This window comes from Cyanistes caeruleus, chromosome 9 (genome assembly GCF_971803275.1).
Source record: "Cyanistes caeruleus chromosome 9, bCyaCae1.hap1.1, whole genome shotgun sequence".
Lineage (NCBI taxonomy): Eukaryota > Metazoa > Chordata > Aves > Passeriformes > Paridae > Cyanistes > Cyanistes caeruleus.
Window position 1 is genome coordinate 14,284,783 of NC_141709.1, and position 12,472 is coordinate 14,297,254.

The following is a 12,472-nucleotide window of genomic DNA, read 5'->3' on the forward strand; positions in this document are numbered from 1 at the left end:
TAAAAATTCTCATGACTGATGCATGGTATCTGCTTCCAGATGCAAGTTGTTCCTCTGATCCTTTTTAAACCAACCATTGGGACATCCTTGTATTTTGTGTATCTTGAATATCCATGTCAGGGAACTGAAAATATTTGGGTGCTAGCTGTTTTTGGGAGTTATCCCAAGAGTTCTGAAAGATTGTTTGAACTTATCATGGTGTTCCTAGTATGGATAAGGATATTTCCTTAATCAACTATGCTTGGTAACTTAATTGACTGTGTTCTATTGTCTTCTGCATGACATGGCATGGAAAAGTGCTAAATATTTCAGGTTGCACTGGCTGAATATAGAAAGTCACAAAATTGGCAAATGCATCTCAATATACTATGACATGAATTATTAGAATTTTAATGCAAGAAAACACAAACTCCTGCATATCCAACAGCATCATCAGTGGTGTTTGATCCTGGCTATCTCAAAATGACTATAGATATATATCTGGTCAAGTCACAGAAAATAAAACCCCCATTGCAAGGGGGTATACTGCCTTCCTGAAAGCCCCTCTTGCTGCAGAGTGCCATGTATCTCCTCTCCATGTGTGCCTGGCTATAGTCTGTCCTCACCTCTGGCTCCTGGCCTGCGGCTCACAGGGCTGTGTACATGTCTCCTGTAACCCTGCAGGAAGGCTAAGGGTGGAATCCACTGTCTACATTTCACCTTCAAATGGCTCTTGTAGCTTCCCTGGAAGTGCAGCCCAAATTGAGATCTTTATATAGCACCTATGTGCTGTTGTTAAGAGGGGAGAACTATATATCCAGGCTTCTGTTTGACATTTCTGTAGCCTGATGCAAAATGTACTAGTTGCTGTAATTGGCTGATAAAGGGAGAAGATAGAAAGTGGTCTGGCTTGACTGCTACAAAACACTTCATGATTATGTTGCACAGCTCACCTCTTTGTTTCCTGTATCACTGCATCATGATTACGATTCTAATTAGTTTATTTTAATCATGATCAATACATCAAGGAGAAGCATCAGACAGCTAATATGATTTATTGCATATTCCAAGAGCATTTGTCTCAGATTTGGCATTTCTGCTATCTGTCTCCAGAATGTCCCTGCCTGCCTGACAGCAGCCTGTCAGTGCTGCTATGATTGCTCTATGCAGTGACTTTAAGTGCCAGCTTTTCCTGCAGCCTTGGAGAGTGATCGATCAGCGCTACAATCACAGCTACACAGTATATTTTAACATTTGCCTATGGCCCTGTCAATTATGAAAAGATGGAGTATCAATGCACGGTGCAATCTGGTGCTGTACAACTTAAGCATCAAACAGAAGACAAAAAGTAAACAGTGGTGACCATCTTTATGAATATCTTCCTCTTTTGAAGCTTTTTTCCTATAACTGATGTTTTACACATAGCTCTGGAGGAAAATCAAGAGCTGTCTTTGTAACATTAAGGATTCTTGAAAGTACTGTAAGTACTGAAGAGCGGTAAAGAAATGCAGTAATGCTAAAGATTTTCATAAACTGTCTCACACCTGTGAAGGCAAAGGTCAGGTGAGGTGGTGGTTTATTATTATTAATGAATATAGGAGCAAGGGGAGATATTAAGGTTTCCTTCAAAATATACAGTATTTTACAGCTGAGTTTCAAAGCATCTTCTTTTCCTGAACCTCTAGTGTGGGTGACTTGACCCTGGTTTTATTGATTAAACTTTTATTCTTCCCCAATGAATAATTTAAATTATGAGCTCTAGTCTGGCATTATTAGCAGGAGTGTATGAGAGATTTTAAAGCAATACACTGCATCACCACATGCTTCTCTTGCTGCATTAGAGTCCCTCTGCATCATGGCACTCCAGGCTGAAAACTTCATATGCAACTTTGTAATTGATCACCAGTTCTCTTGGGTGAGAGCAGTAAGAGATTTTTACTCTTTCATGCAGGAGCTGGTTTTGGTTCCCCAATTCTCCAGTCAGTCTCCAACCTTGCTGGAGTTGCTAATTTGTGCCCATAGTTCAGCTGACCCAAGACAGGCCTATCAGCTGTGCTGCACTAAGGCATCCCCTTGACCTCTGCATTTCCCTGAACATGTGTGTCAGTCCTGTTGGATGGGGAGAAGTGCATGGCCCCCTGTTTGCCCCAAACACTATTGCAATGAGTTGTGCTGTATCACAAGGAATTTTTATATAGGGGGAGTGAGAAAACTCAAGAACATGTTAATCTGTAACTTCACAAAACTATGTAGCACAAGAGGCCAAGATTTGGACTGTGAACAGTTATTTTAATGTTGCACATAATGGTCATTATACTCTCACTGAGGTTTTTTGTCCACAGGTGCTCTTGCAGGTCCCACTGATATACCCCAGCATTAGTTTGTGAGTCCTGAAAACAAGTGTAGCTCAATGTAGTGACTGCATGACTATATCATATAGAAAAGGCAGAAAGATATGTGCAGGTGGCACTGAAAAACAACCTCAGATTGTAAGTGGTATTCAGAGATATGACTTTTATAATGTTAAAAAAAAAAAAAAAAAATGACAACAACAACAAAAGGAAAAAAACCCCAAAACTGAAAGAGCTCCCCTTCTACTAAGCCATAAACTGCAGCAAAACTTGGGAGAGAGCCAAAAATTATACCAGTTCCCCAGAAAACAGGTATTTTTTAATACAAAGCTGTATTAGCTGGGCAATAATCCCCATGGTGAAGTTGTACACAGGAAATTGCCTGTTGCAGTTGCCAGGCTGCTGTTGCAGTCTGTTGTGCCCCTACACCAACATGGCCAGAGCATCAATCCAAATGCTGTTGTGCAAGCATGCCTTGCAGTCCTGAAAGCAGGCTGTACTCACTTTTTCCAAGTCCTCTTTTATAATGTGGCAGGGATGGTCCTCTTTGCTCTTCTCAGAACAGGGAGATCCCTACATGGTGCTCCCCGTCCCTGGGATGATGTGGAGCACCAAGTGGTACTGCCATGAGTTCCATCAGAACGGAGAACATTTCTGGAGGTCACCAGATGTGTGCACAAGCACTCGGGCCATGGAGCAAGGAAAGGAGAGAGCACAGCCTGCTGCCTCAGGCTTGCTAGGTTTCTTAGCCACAAGCAGAAGAAATAATTTCTTGGGACCTAAGTGCTGTTAGTAGAGGAAGCACTGCCTTTCCTTTTCTTTTTCCTTTTCTTTATTTCAAATGATGACTGCTTTGGGGTTGGTTATTTACATATATATTACAGTCTCTGCCCTATTACAAATTCTGTATTTCTTAAATAGTTTATAGAATACACCCTTTAGAAAAACTTTTGAATTTTTTTTATTAGGCTGTTTTTCTTACAAAATCGAAATATATATTTAATAAAAGTGTATATTTAATGAAAATATAGTACATTTTTCCTGCAAGCTGTTTAATGTACAGGCATATTTCAACCATTAGAACTTGGCAGTTTCCATATGGATTCAGTTTTAACTCAGTCTTAAATGGCATCTTGTTAAATATTTTTAGACATTTTTAGAACTTGTTGCTTTGAAATAAAATGTGCCATAGCAGCAAACCCATTTCAAAGGACAGTTATGAGGGAAATCCAAATCTAAACATTTTAGAATTGATCTGAAGATGGCATTAGACAATATGCTTTGAAACAGTCTTTCCTGGGAAGAGGAAAGGTTTAAAGCAGAATTGCACCACACAGATGTTTAAATAGGACAATTCTACCTCTGTACTGTGGACATGATTTTCTAAGCCTGAGAGAGTTTTCAGCCTGTTGGTGGCTGATCTGTTCCCAGGGGAAAGTCTCCCAGAGAACAGGAAAAAACAAGGACAGTTTTCTGTAAATAGGTTTTCGGTTCCCAAAACAGTGGTGTACAGATGTCCTAAATGTGTTTCTCTTGTTCCACCAATGGGACAAGAGTGGTGTTCTCTTTACCAATCATGTTAAACCTGTATCAGGACACCTTATAAAAGGGGCTGAAAACTCCGAAATAGAGCCTTCTTTGGATGAAAACCTCTGCCTGCTGTGATTGAATCCATGCTCCTATTTCGTGTCTGCTAGTGACATTGTACATCTAAAATTTTGGAGCCTAGAAAAACCAAAGGAATGGCATGCTCATGTCTGCTCACCTTCACATCACCTACAGTATCACAGTATTCCATTTGCAGGGTTGTTACTTTAGAACAGATTTCGGAGAATGACATGCATCCATATTTTCATCAAATTGTTGGTCTAATATAAAATCAATTTTGATCTCAGAGGCTTTTATTTTTATTAATTGGAGGATTAGATACCCTTGCCAGGTATTCTAGTATGTGTATATGGGGAAGAGGATTATGCCTTAAGTGGGTCGCAATCCCAGCTGATGCTGGGCATTGAAAGTGCAGCACTGAGGAGATCCAAGGTTGTGGTTTCCTGAAGTGTTCTTGTGGCCACACTGTTGCTACTGATCCTTCAGAGAATGTTTAGCACTGCCTGTCAGCTCAGTCTTTCCACAAGTTGCTATTTGCAGTACTAAGGTCTTAAATCTTTTCTGACGTCTCAGGTTTAGTGGTTTAAAACTTTCTGACAACCATTATCCTTCAGTAATTTTCATAGAAGAGGCATCTCCATCCTAAATTTCAGGGCAGACCAACCCCACATCTCATTTGTGCTGGATAAGTTTTACACAGCTATGAATTTGTAAAGTACACATTTTAATGTATCTTCCTACACCTTGCTAGACCTACAGGACAATTTATTAACCATCTAGGGAAATGGCAGGAATCCTTCTTTCATTTGGAGCCTGGAGGCTGTGAATTGATGTTCATTTTTTCCAATGATCCGCAGTCACTGAGAAAATACTTAAAGAATAGAAAATAAAATACCATGCAAAGATAAAAATGTGATTCATGGATTGAATTTGAACTTGTGATATTGGTTGTTATGTATATATAGATTTTTTTTTTTAAAAATCCTTTGTGCTATAATGGGCTTTAAGTGCATTTGTATGTTGAAGCTGTAAAAAAGAAATTGATCTCTTCTTAAAATGATTTGGTAGTATTTTAATATATCTACATCCACTTAGGCTATAGAAAAGACAAACAAATTCTTTGCTGCTCTAAATGTATTTTAGTATATGAAGCTGAAGAGTGAAATGCAGCTCTCAAATGCAAGATGTTGGAAGATTTACAAGGAACAATATGGAACTGGACTTAAAATTAGAACTTCATCTGTAATAAACTCTTTTTTCTATATATTTGATAAATTGGATGCAAAACAAAAAATTCTTGGATTGTAGAAATGAAATTCAAATTAAGGCAGTTAAATTAAAAGTCGAGTGTTAACAACTAAAATGTGCTTATTTTTAAGGAGGAAATTGTTTCTGGTGCAATGCTTAAATGTATTTATGGTAAAGACACCACTTTCTAATTATAATGCTTGATGTTAAAAACTGAGCAATGCCTGTGGGTTCCCTGTTGTGCCTGGAGATTTGTACCCCTTTCACTGAAAATGTGAATTTCTGCTGGTGTCATCTGAGCTTAATAATCCTTCTGCATTTTAGACAGTGTTAATTTGCTTTAATTTCTCTGCCTTGTTCCTTCATGTTAGTCACTTCCTGCAAGGAATAAGTAGAGTTTTCATGGATTTCAAGGTAGAAATGATAAATTTGCATTGTTCTGCATCTGAAGTGTGATTTTGTATTGCTGTTATACATTTTATTGAGGTTTTTTTTCTGGTATGAATTCCTTTCAGAAAAGTTGTGGATCAAATGAAAAGTTTGTTTCATCTGAAATCTATCACCTAAGACTTACTGCTTTCAATTGTCCTCAAGTAGTAGATTAAATGTCTGGAATTTGTGTGTTCCTGCTGGTTTTATTTCATGAAGTAAAGTCTTTTGTCATGCCATAGTTGGTTGTTTTTTCCTTTCTCCCATAAAATAATAGAAAAGAATAACAGAATAATTCTTATATGAATAATTATCGTATTTAGAGGAAATGTTCTCTGCCAGAAAGTGTTGTTTAGACAGAATTGAAATATTTCAAGGAAAATGATAAATTTTAAAAGTGTGCTACAGGTTAGATAGAATTTCACCTGTTTTAATTTAAAAGAAAAATAAAAAAAGCAGAGTATCAAATTAATTCTGATCATTGCATGTGATTAATATTAAAACTGTGTCTCTTGGTAGCCCCAGACAAATGTCAAGCTCACAACTTTCTTGCTAATTACAGACATCTTATAGATATAGAGCTGTGAGGCTCTTTAGACCAAAAATTCTCTTTGCCATTAAGTATCTTTGCTTTTATTGCTGGTGATTCTTTTCATATGGTGAATGGAGGAAAAAAAATATCCAAGGAGTGGAGTTTTTTACCCATTCATGTATGAATGAACTCTCTTGCCCAATTTATGTGCTTTATATCCTTGAAAATCCTTGAAAATTAGTATACTATATTTTCTGCTCCTATCTCTGAACATTTTATAATCATATCTGACAGAGAGAATCCATGTTGCCTGAACTCAGAACTGAAGACAAAGTACTACAGTGGGGTATTTCTTGCACTTATGTCAATCTTTAGGAGCAAGGAGCAATTATGTTATCTGTTGACTCTCAGAGAGAAGAAACAGGAATACATCACCATTTGTAGTCTATAGATGCTACTGGTTGAAATGACAGTGGTCTCCATGTAGCAATAAATTATGAAGAACCAGAAATCATAATAAAGTTTTTAGAAACATGGATTTTCAACATTTTTGAAATACTAGCTATTTAAATGAAAAGGTATGATGTACTGTTTTAATAATGAAACCATTTTTAAAATATAGTAGGGAGGTATAGAAGATATATCAATATTGTATCAACATACCACTTTCTTTGGACCTTATGTATATGGAAAGTGATTGTATCAGAAGTTAACCTGATTAAGTGATGTAATACCCATGAAAACAAAATTGATTTATTGTTTCACTGTAACAATTTAATTTCCCAAGCTACTCAAAGGTGGTGGTGGTGGTGGTGGGGGCTGGGTTCTAATGTAACTTTCTAATTTCTGTCTGTGATAACTTTGCACTTCAGTTGGAAAAAGGGATACATGTTAAGACATTGCTGGGGTGAGCTACTGAAACTCTTCTTCACATTCCCACCAATTTGCCATGGCTCCTGCAGGCCTCCAGAAGGCTGGCACTAGTTATTGAGTCTCCATTGAGTGCATTAGGAGACCGTAGATTTTAACTTTCTGGCAGAGCATAATTCCTTTGGGAAAGGATTTAGGGAATATTCTTGTGGGAGTTTTCTGGCCAAATCGTTTCAGCAGGCTACAGGCTTTTACAAAACTGATGATGCCCACTGGGAATGTAGTTTTCAGCATTGTTTGTATCTTGCCTTGAGAAATAAAGAGGACAAGCATAAGGAAAGGCAATGACTTCAGGGTTTTCTTCTGTGACCATTAAATCTTCTGTGAAAATTTCAGGAAGATTTGGACCCAATCACAGAGTGTCAGCTTCAAGGGCAGTTGTGAAAATTTTGTGCAAAATTGTGCAAACTTTATCATCTGAAAGATGAGTTGCTAGGTCTGGTTTCTGTGAGCTGTGCAATCCTACTGCATGAGCCTCCTTTCTCTTCTTCTCTGCCTTCCATTCCTGTAAAATCCTATTTGGATAGGAACAGCCAGTTATTTCATAAAATATCAGTAAGGAAAGCTAACTCTCACCCCTTAAATCAAGATTTGTAGTGCTCCAATAAAGGACAAGCTGTTGTATGTTGATATTTAAGTAAATATAAGTAATATCATTAGAGGAAAGCAGTGAATATAGCATTGCAGTGTCAAGGATCAGCATCACCAAAACAGGGAACTGTGATGTCACTTGAGATTAGTGCACTTGGCATTCATGATCAATTTTGGGGGTCCTCTCTGTTCTGTCTCAATATTTCTAAAGGGAAGGGATGATGGACTTCAGTATTTTTGAGTGTGTACCATAAAAAATAAATGGGGAGGCCCATGGCAGGGATTGTTTTCTTAGTCAATTATGTGAGAAAATATTCATAAAATGTTCAAGAAATCTTTGTAATATAATTCTTTATTTTCTATGTTTCTTAGCTATTGCTTGAGCTTTCTAAATATTAGCATATTTCCCATGACATAGGGCTGAGTATTGTCTTTGGGAGAAAGAAAAGCTCTTGCCTTTTCAACAGGATAAGCAGATTCATGTTTATCCAAATTCAGGTTGTAAATGTTTTCTGCAATTAGATTTAAAGTGCTCTCTTAGTGAATGATATTTTTTTTAGCAACAAATGCCCACAGGCATTGTGCCTGAGTGGTATCAACTCTCGTATCACTTTTGTGGAGGAAGGAAGATAGACTCACAAGCATCTCTGGAGCCAGCCATGAGTGTGGCCCCATGGTTCCTGAACCACCCACAGCTGGTAGATAATTTTGATAGCTGCTGTAAATAACAACTTTGGTAGGATTGATAATCCTAAAATATAATCTGAACAGAGTTTTTCCTTTCCACAGTTGCAAGTAAGAAAAATACTGAATGCATTAGTAAATTCAAATGTTTTATTACCTAAAATTGTACCCTCACAGTGGGGTAAATAAAATGCCATTACTATTCAGAAATCTATGGTGTAAGCTGCGTGGTGTTATATGAACAAAGTGCTTAGCAATCATTCTTTTTATGGTAAGAGAGGGACACAGATAATTTGTATTCATGTTATCAGGACCATTTTCAGGGTTTTCCTCAAAGCAGTAACAATGAGTGTGCCTGCAGCCTGTTGTGTAAAGCTCTAATACGCTTTCTTATGGTCACTTGTTTTGATTGAAGAGGAATTGCTAGAGCTGAGAGGACAAAATGAATGCTATTACAGGGAGCATTATAAGCACAGAGAAAAGAGCAAAACTTAGTGAGTCCTCAGTACGTGAGGGCTGCCTATTACCTCTGCACCAGTGCAGTGAGCATCCATGAGAGCCATTTATAAAGTGTGTGGCTGCGTGGCGGCTCTGATGGCACCCTCTGATGATGAGTTAATTGAACGGTGTCAGCGAGGGCAGTCCTCTCCCTGGAAAGAGACTGACAGGATGATGGCAGCAGCCACTACTTCATTACTTAGAAACAAAATCAGAGATTCTTCATTTTAAAGGCAGGAGCTGCCAAGCAGTTCAAGAGCAAACGGTTTAATGTGTGGGGGTGGATGAGGTAAGGAGCTTTTATGTGTAAAGAGCTTCACTTAACCCTGTGGCAGCATTCCACTCTTGATCTGTCTGTGGCATTAGAGCAGACAGGCCAGTCCTTCTGTTTTAACTCTGGTCTTTGATTCTCACCAGCCAAATCTATTTTAACTGTTTTATTAAATTAATTTTCCTCGAGTAAGTCTGTTTTGCCCATGACAGTTGGCAAGAGATCTGGCTGTCTTATTCTAATTCCACAGAATTTTTCATCATGTTTTCTCCCTGTCCTACTGAGAAGAGGGAGTGATAGACTGGGTGGCCATGTGGCAGCTCGAGAAGGTCAACAGACCATCCTGTACATTATAGCTGCCTCAGTCATGCCACTGCTGCTATTCAATATTCCATTTTCTCAAATCCTTTACCAAAATCTGTGTGTAAGCAAATAGGTAGCAAATAGAATTGGCAGCAGTTTTGTTGCCTGAAAATTCTGCCTTCTTCAGTGGTCATCTTATAAATGAGATTTACTTCTAGTTGGCTATGGGTTTTTTTTCCTACTGTTTTCCATTTGTCTCCTACACCATTAACTAGAAAAAAAGAAAGAAAGAAAAAATGTTGAAAAGTGTCAGTGCTTTGTTCTATAGGACAATTTGGGATTTGTGTCTCTGTTTTCACTTGTAGATTGAATATGCAAGCTGAGGAGTATTTTCCATAGTTAGTGCTTCTTAGAGGAGAATTGTCTAAGAAAAGTAAGAATCACAAACACTGCAAGATTTAAAAGTAAATTCCACCCTCCCATACACACCCCAAATTAGTGCAGTTTAGATACAACTCAATATTTCTCACTTTACAGGTACTTCATCTCTGTGGTGAAAACAGCTGGTCCCCTACAGGAAGTTTCAGCGAGCTGTAGAGGGAAGTGCCCGGTAAGGTGAAGAACATCCTGTCAGCTCTGGAATGGTTCCTGCCACACTCGATACCTGGGTGCTCAGCCCCTCCATCTCAGACATAGCTGGACCCACAAGGGAAAAATGTGTCCCTTCCTGATCCTCTTTGCCACAGAAGCAGTGAGGTAAGGTCCCAATAACAGGCTGGGATGCAGGGAACAGGGCATGGGCAGCAGCCCACAACTCACCCTGAATTCATGCCGGGTGCAGACTATCCCTACCCAGCCTGTCAGAGGTCAGGGCTTGTCTCTGTGCCCCTTTGAACTACTGCCAGCTTTTATTGTGTGTAAGCACAATAACAGGAAGAGAGGTCATAGTATACCTTAATTTTTTTTTGATGAAAGGGAACATTGGATGTACAGACTGCAGTCATGTTAGAAGGTTTGGCACTGATGTTAATTTAAGTAAAAAACTGAGAAAGGACAATCTGTCTCAAATTCAAAGTTTTAAATGTTCAACCAAATAAACTGCAAGAAATTTTCAAAAGCAGTGTCCCATAATTCCAGTAAATATTGGAAGGTCAGATTTCAAGACATGCTTTGCCCCTGGAACAGAGGTATTTTATAAATTTTATAACTTATTTCCCACCTTTCATACATGCTAAATTCTTCTGAATATATGGTTTAGATGGTCTTTGGAGCATCCTCTATAATTAATAGATGGTGAAATAGGAAACTTCTAGACTGAAAGTTTGAAAAGACTACTTTTACTATCATTTTCAGCAGTAGTGACTGTCAGTATTCAATCTTGGCTTCCTCCAGCTGGCCAGTAATAGTTTAGTTTCTTATCAGCTTTTCTATTTTTATAACTTATTGGATTTGGATGTATATTTAAGATTACATGTGAATTTTTCCATTTTACCTTGCATTCAGGAAGCCATGAATTTTTTGTTACTTGTCCAGATTTTAGGGATTGTTTGTTGAATTAGACTTTACAGAATTACACCTCATGTAATGAAAAAAGGATGGCATAATTCAAATAAGTAGCAGCATGAGAGATTTTGAAAAACAGTTTTAACTCCCAAATCTGGTGGTTGGTGGTGGTGATTTTTGCTTGCTGGTTCATTTGTTTATTTAAGATTAGATTTAATTTTAGATTTGAGGCCCAGATCCAAATGATTCCTCCCATAGCAGCACCAAAACATTCAGTCTGAAGATGGTGAAGTATAATAAGAACAAATTCTAGAGGTATTTGCTTAGGCTGCTTTTCTGTCATCTGCCACTTACCAGCTTTTACCAGAATTTACACTGTTTAATTTTATTTAATGAGTGGTTTTGGTGAGGCCTGGAAGACAGAAGTTATCTACGTTTCTTTAAGAAACTCGTGCGCTATTGCTCCCTCTGCTTCATTTGCCTTTTATAGGAAAGAATTTCAAATACTTAATGTCTTGCTATGTGAATGTCTTTTCAGACCTTTGATTATTTTCAGAGCTCCTTCAGTCTTTTAGTAAAATGACTGGAACGGTGTTTGAAGGAACAAAATTAGTGATGTATGAAAAGATATCCATGTTTTGATATTATATTCTGTCTTGCTCTTGGGACAACCTAATATTTCTTCTATGATTTCTTTACCTGTTGAGAGAAGCTCTCTCTGGGCTGTGCACAGTGATAGTTCCATCTCTTTCTTGTGGTGCTTTTGTGATAAGAGAATTCCAACTGGTGTAACATAGATTTAAATTTTTCTCCCCATCTGCATTTCTGGACTTGCAGCTTTTACTTCCATTTCCATTTCCAGGTCTTTTCCTGGAAAATGAAGGTTCTATGATATAAAAGTATTTGTCAAGATTACAGAGATTACATTAAAACATTTTGTAGAAGGCAGGTCTGGCAGGAGAGCTGGCCAGATTTCAGTTTCTAGCCAGCCTGTTCAGCAGCAACACTGCCAGGCTAGCGAGTTGCCGCGCAGCTCTTCCCAGACTTTTCAGGCAGTTTTGATCCTGTGAACCTTTCCTTTGCAAGCCTCCATGTTGCAAGTTCCACAGCCCCAGGCTGCCCAGTTTGTCTGTCAGGGACAGGCTGAGCTGGCAGCTCCCTTAGGGACCTGCACCTTTAGCTGCCATACAGGAGAGTGGCTGATGCCGTGCCCACCGACACTTCACCTTACAGCATGTCCAGCAAGCAATACTCCAACACCAGGAACTCGTCTGTCCATCCCCACAGTAAATTGCTGACAGGTTTCTAAAAGACACTTTGAAGTAAAAGAAATCAGCTACTTCTAAGTGATAAACAACTGGCCCTTTGAGAAGGGCAGGTCTCCTGCATCCCTGCTGTGCACATCCTCAGCTGGTGGGAGGATGTGCCAAATGGACGTGTTGTCATTGGTTCTTCTGGGTCCAAAGCAAAAAACTGTTTTCAGGAAGTTTAAATAGCACTGATTGTGATGTTCTTGGTAGTTTTGTAAGGAAATTTCTTTTTTCT

General features: G+C 38.5%; 1 long non-coding RNA gene across 1 annotated transcript in view; it reads left to right on the forward strand.

The window, feature by feature from the left end:
- Positions 1-9,961: 9,961 nt before the first annotated feature.
- Positions 9,962-12,472, forward strand: part of LOC147651618 (uncharacterized) — a 43,088-nt gene continuing 40,577 nt past the window's right edge. Inside the window, exon 1 of the long non-coding RNA XR_015290409.1 lies at positions 9,962-10,180. This is a non-coding gene — a long non-coding RNA (uncharacterized LOC147651618). The remainder of the gene's footprint in view (positions 10,181-12,472) is intronic.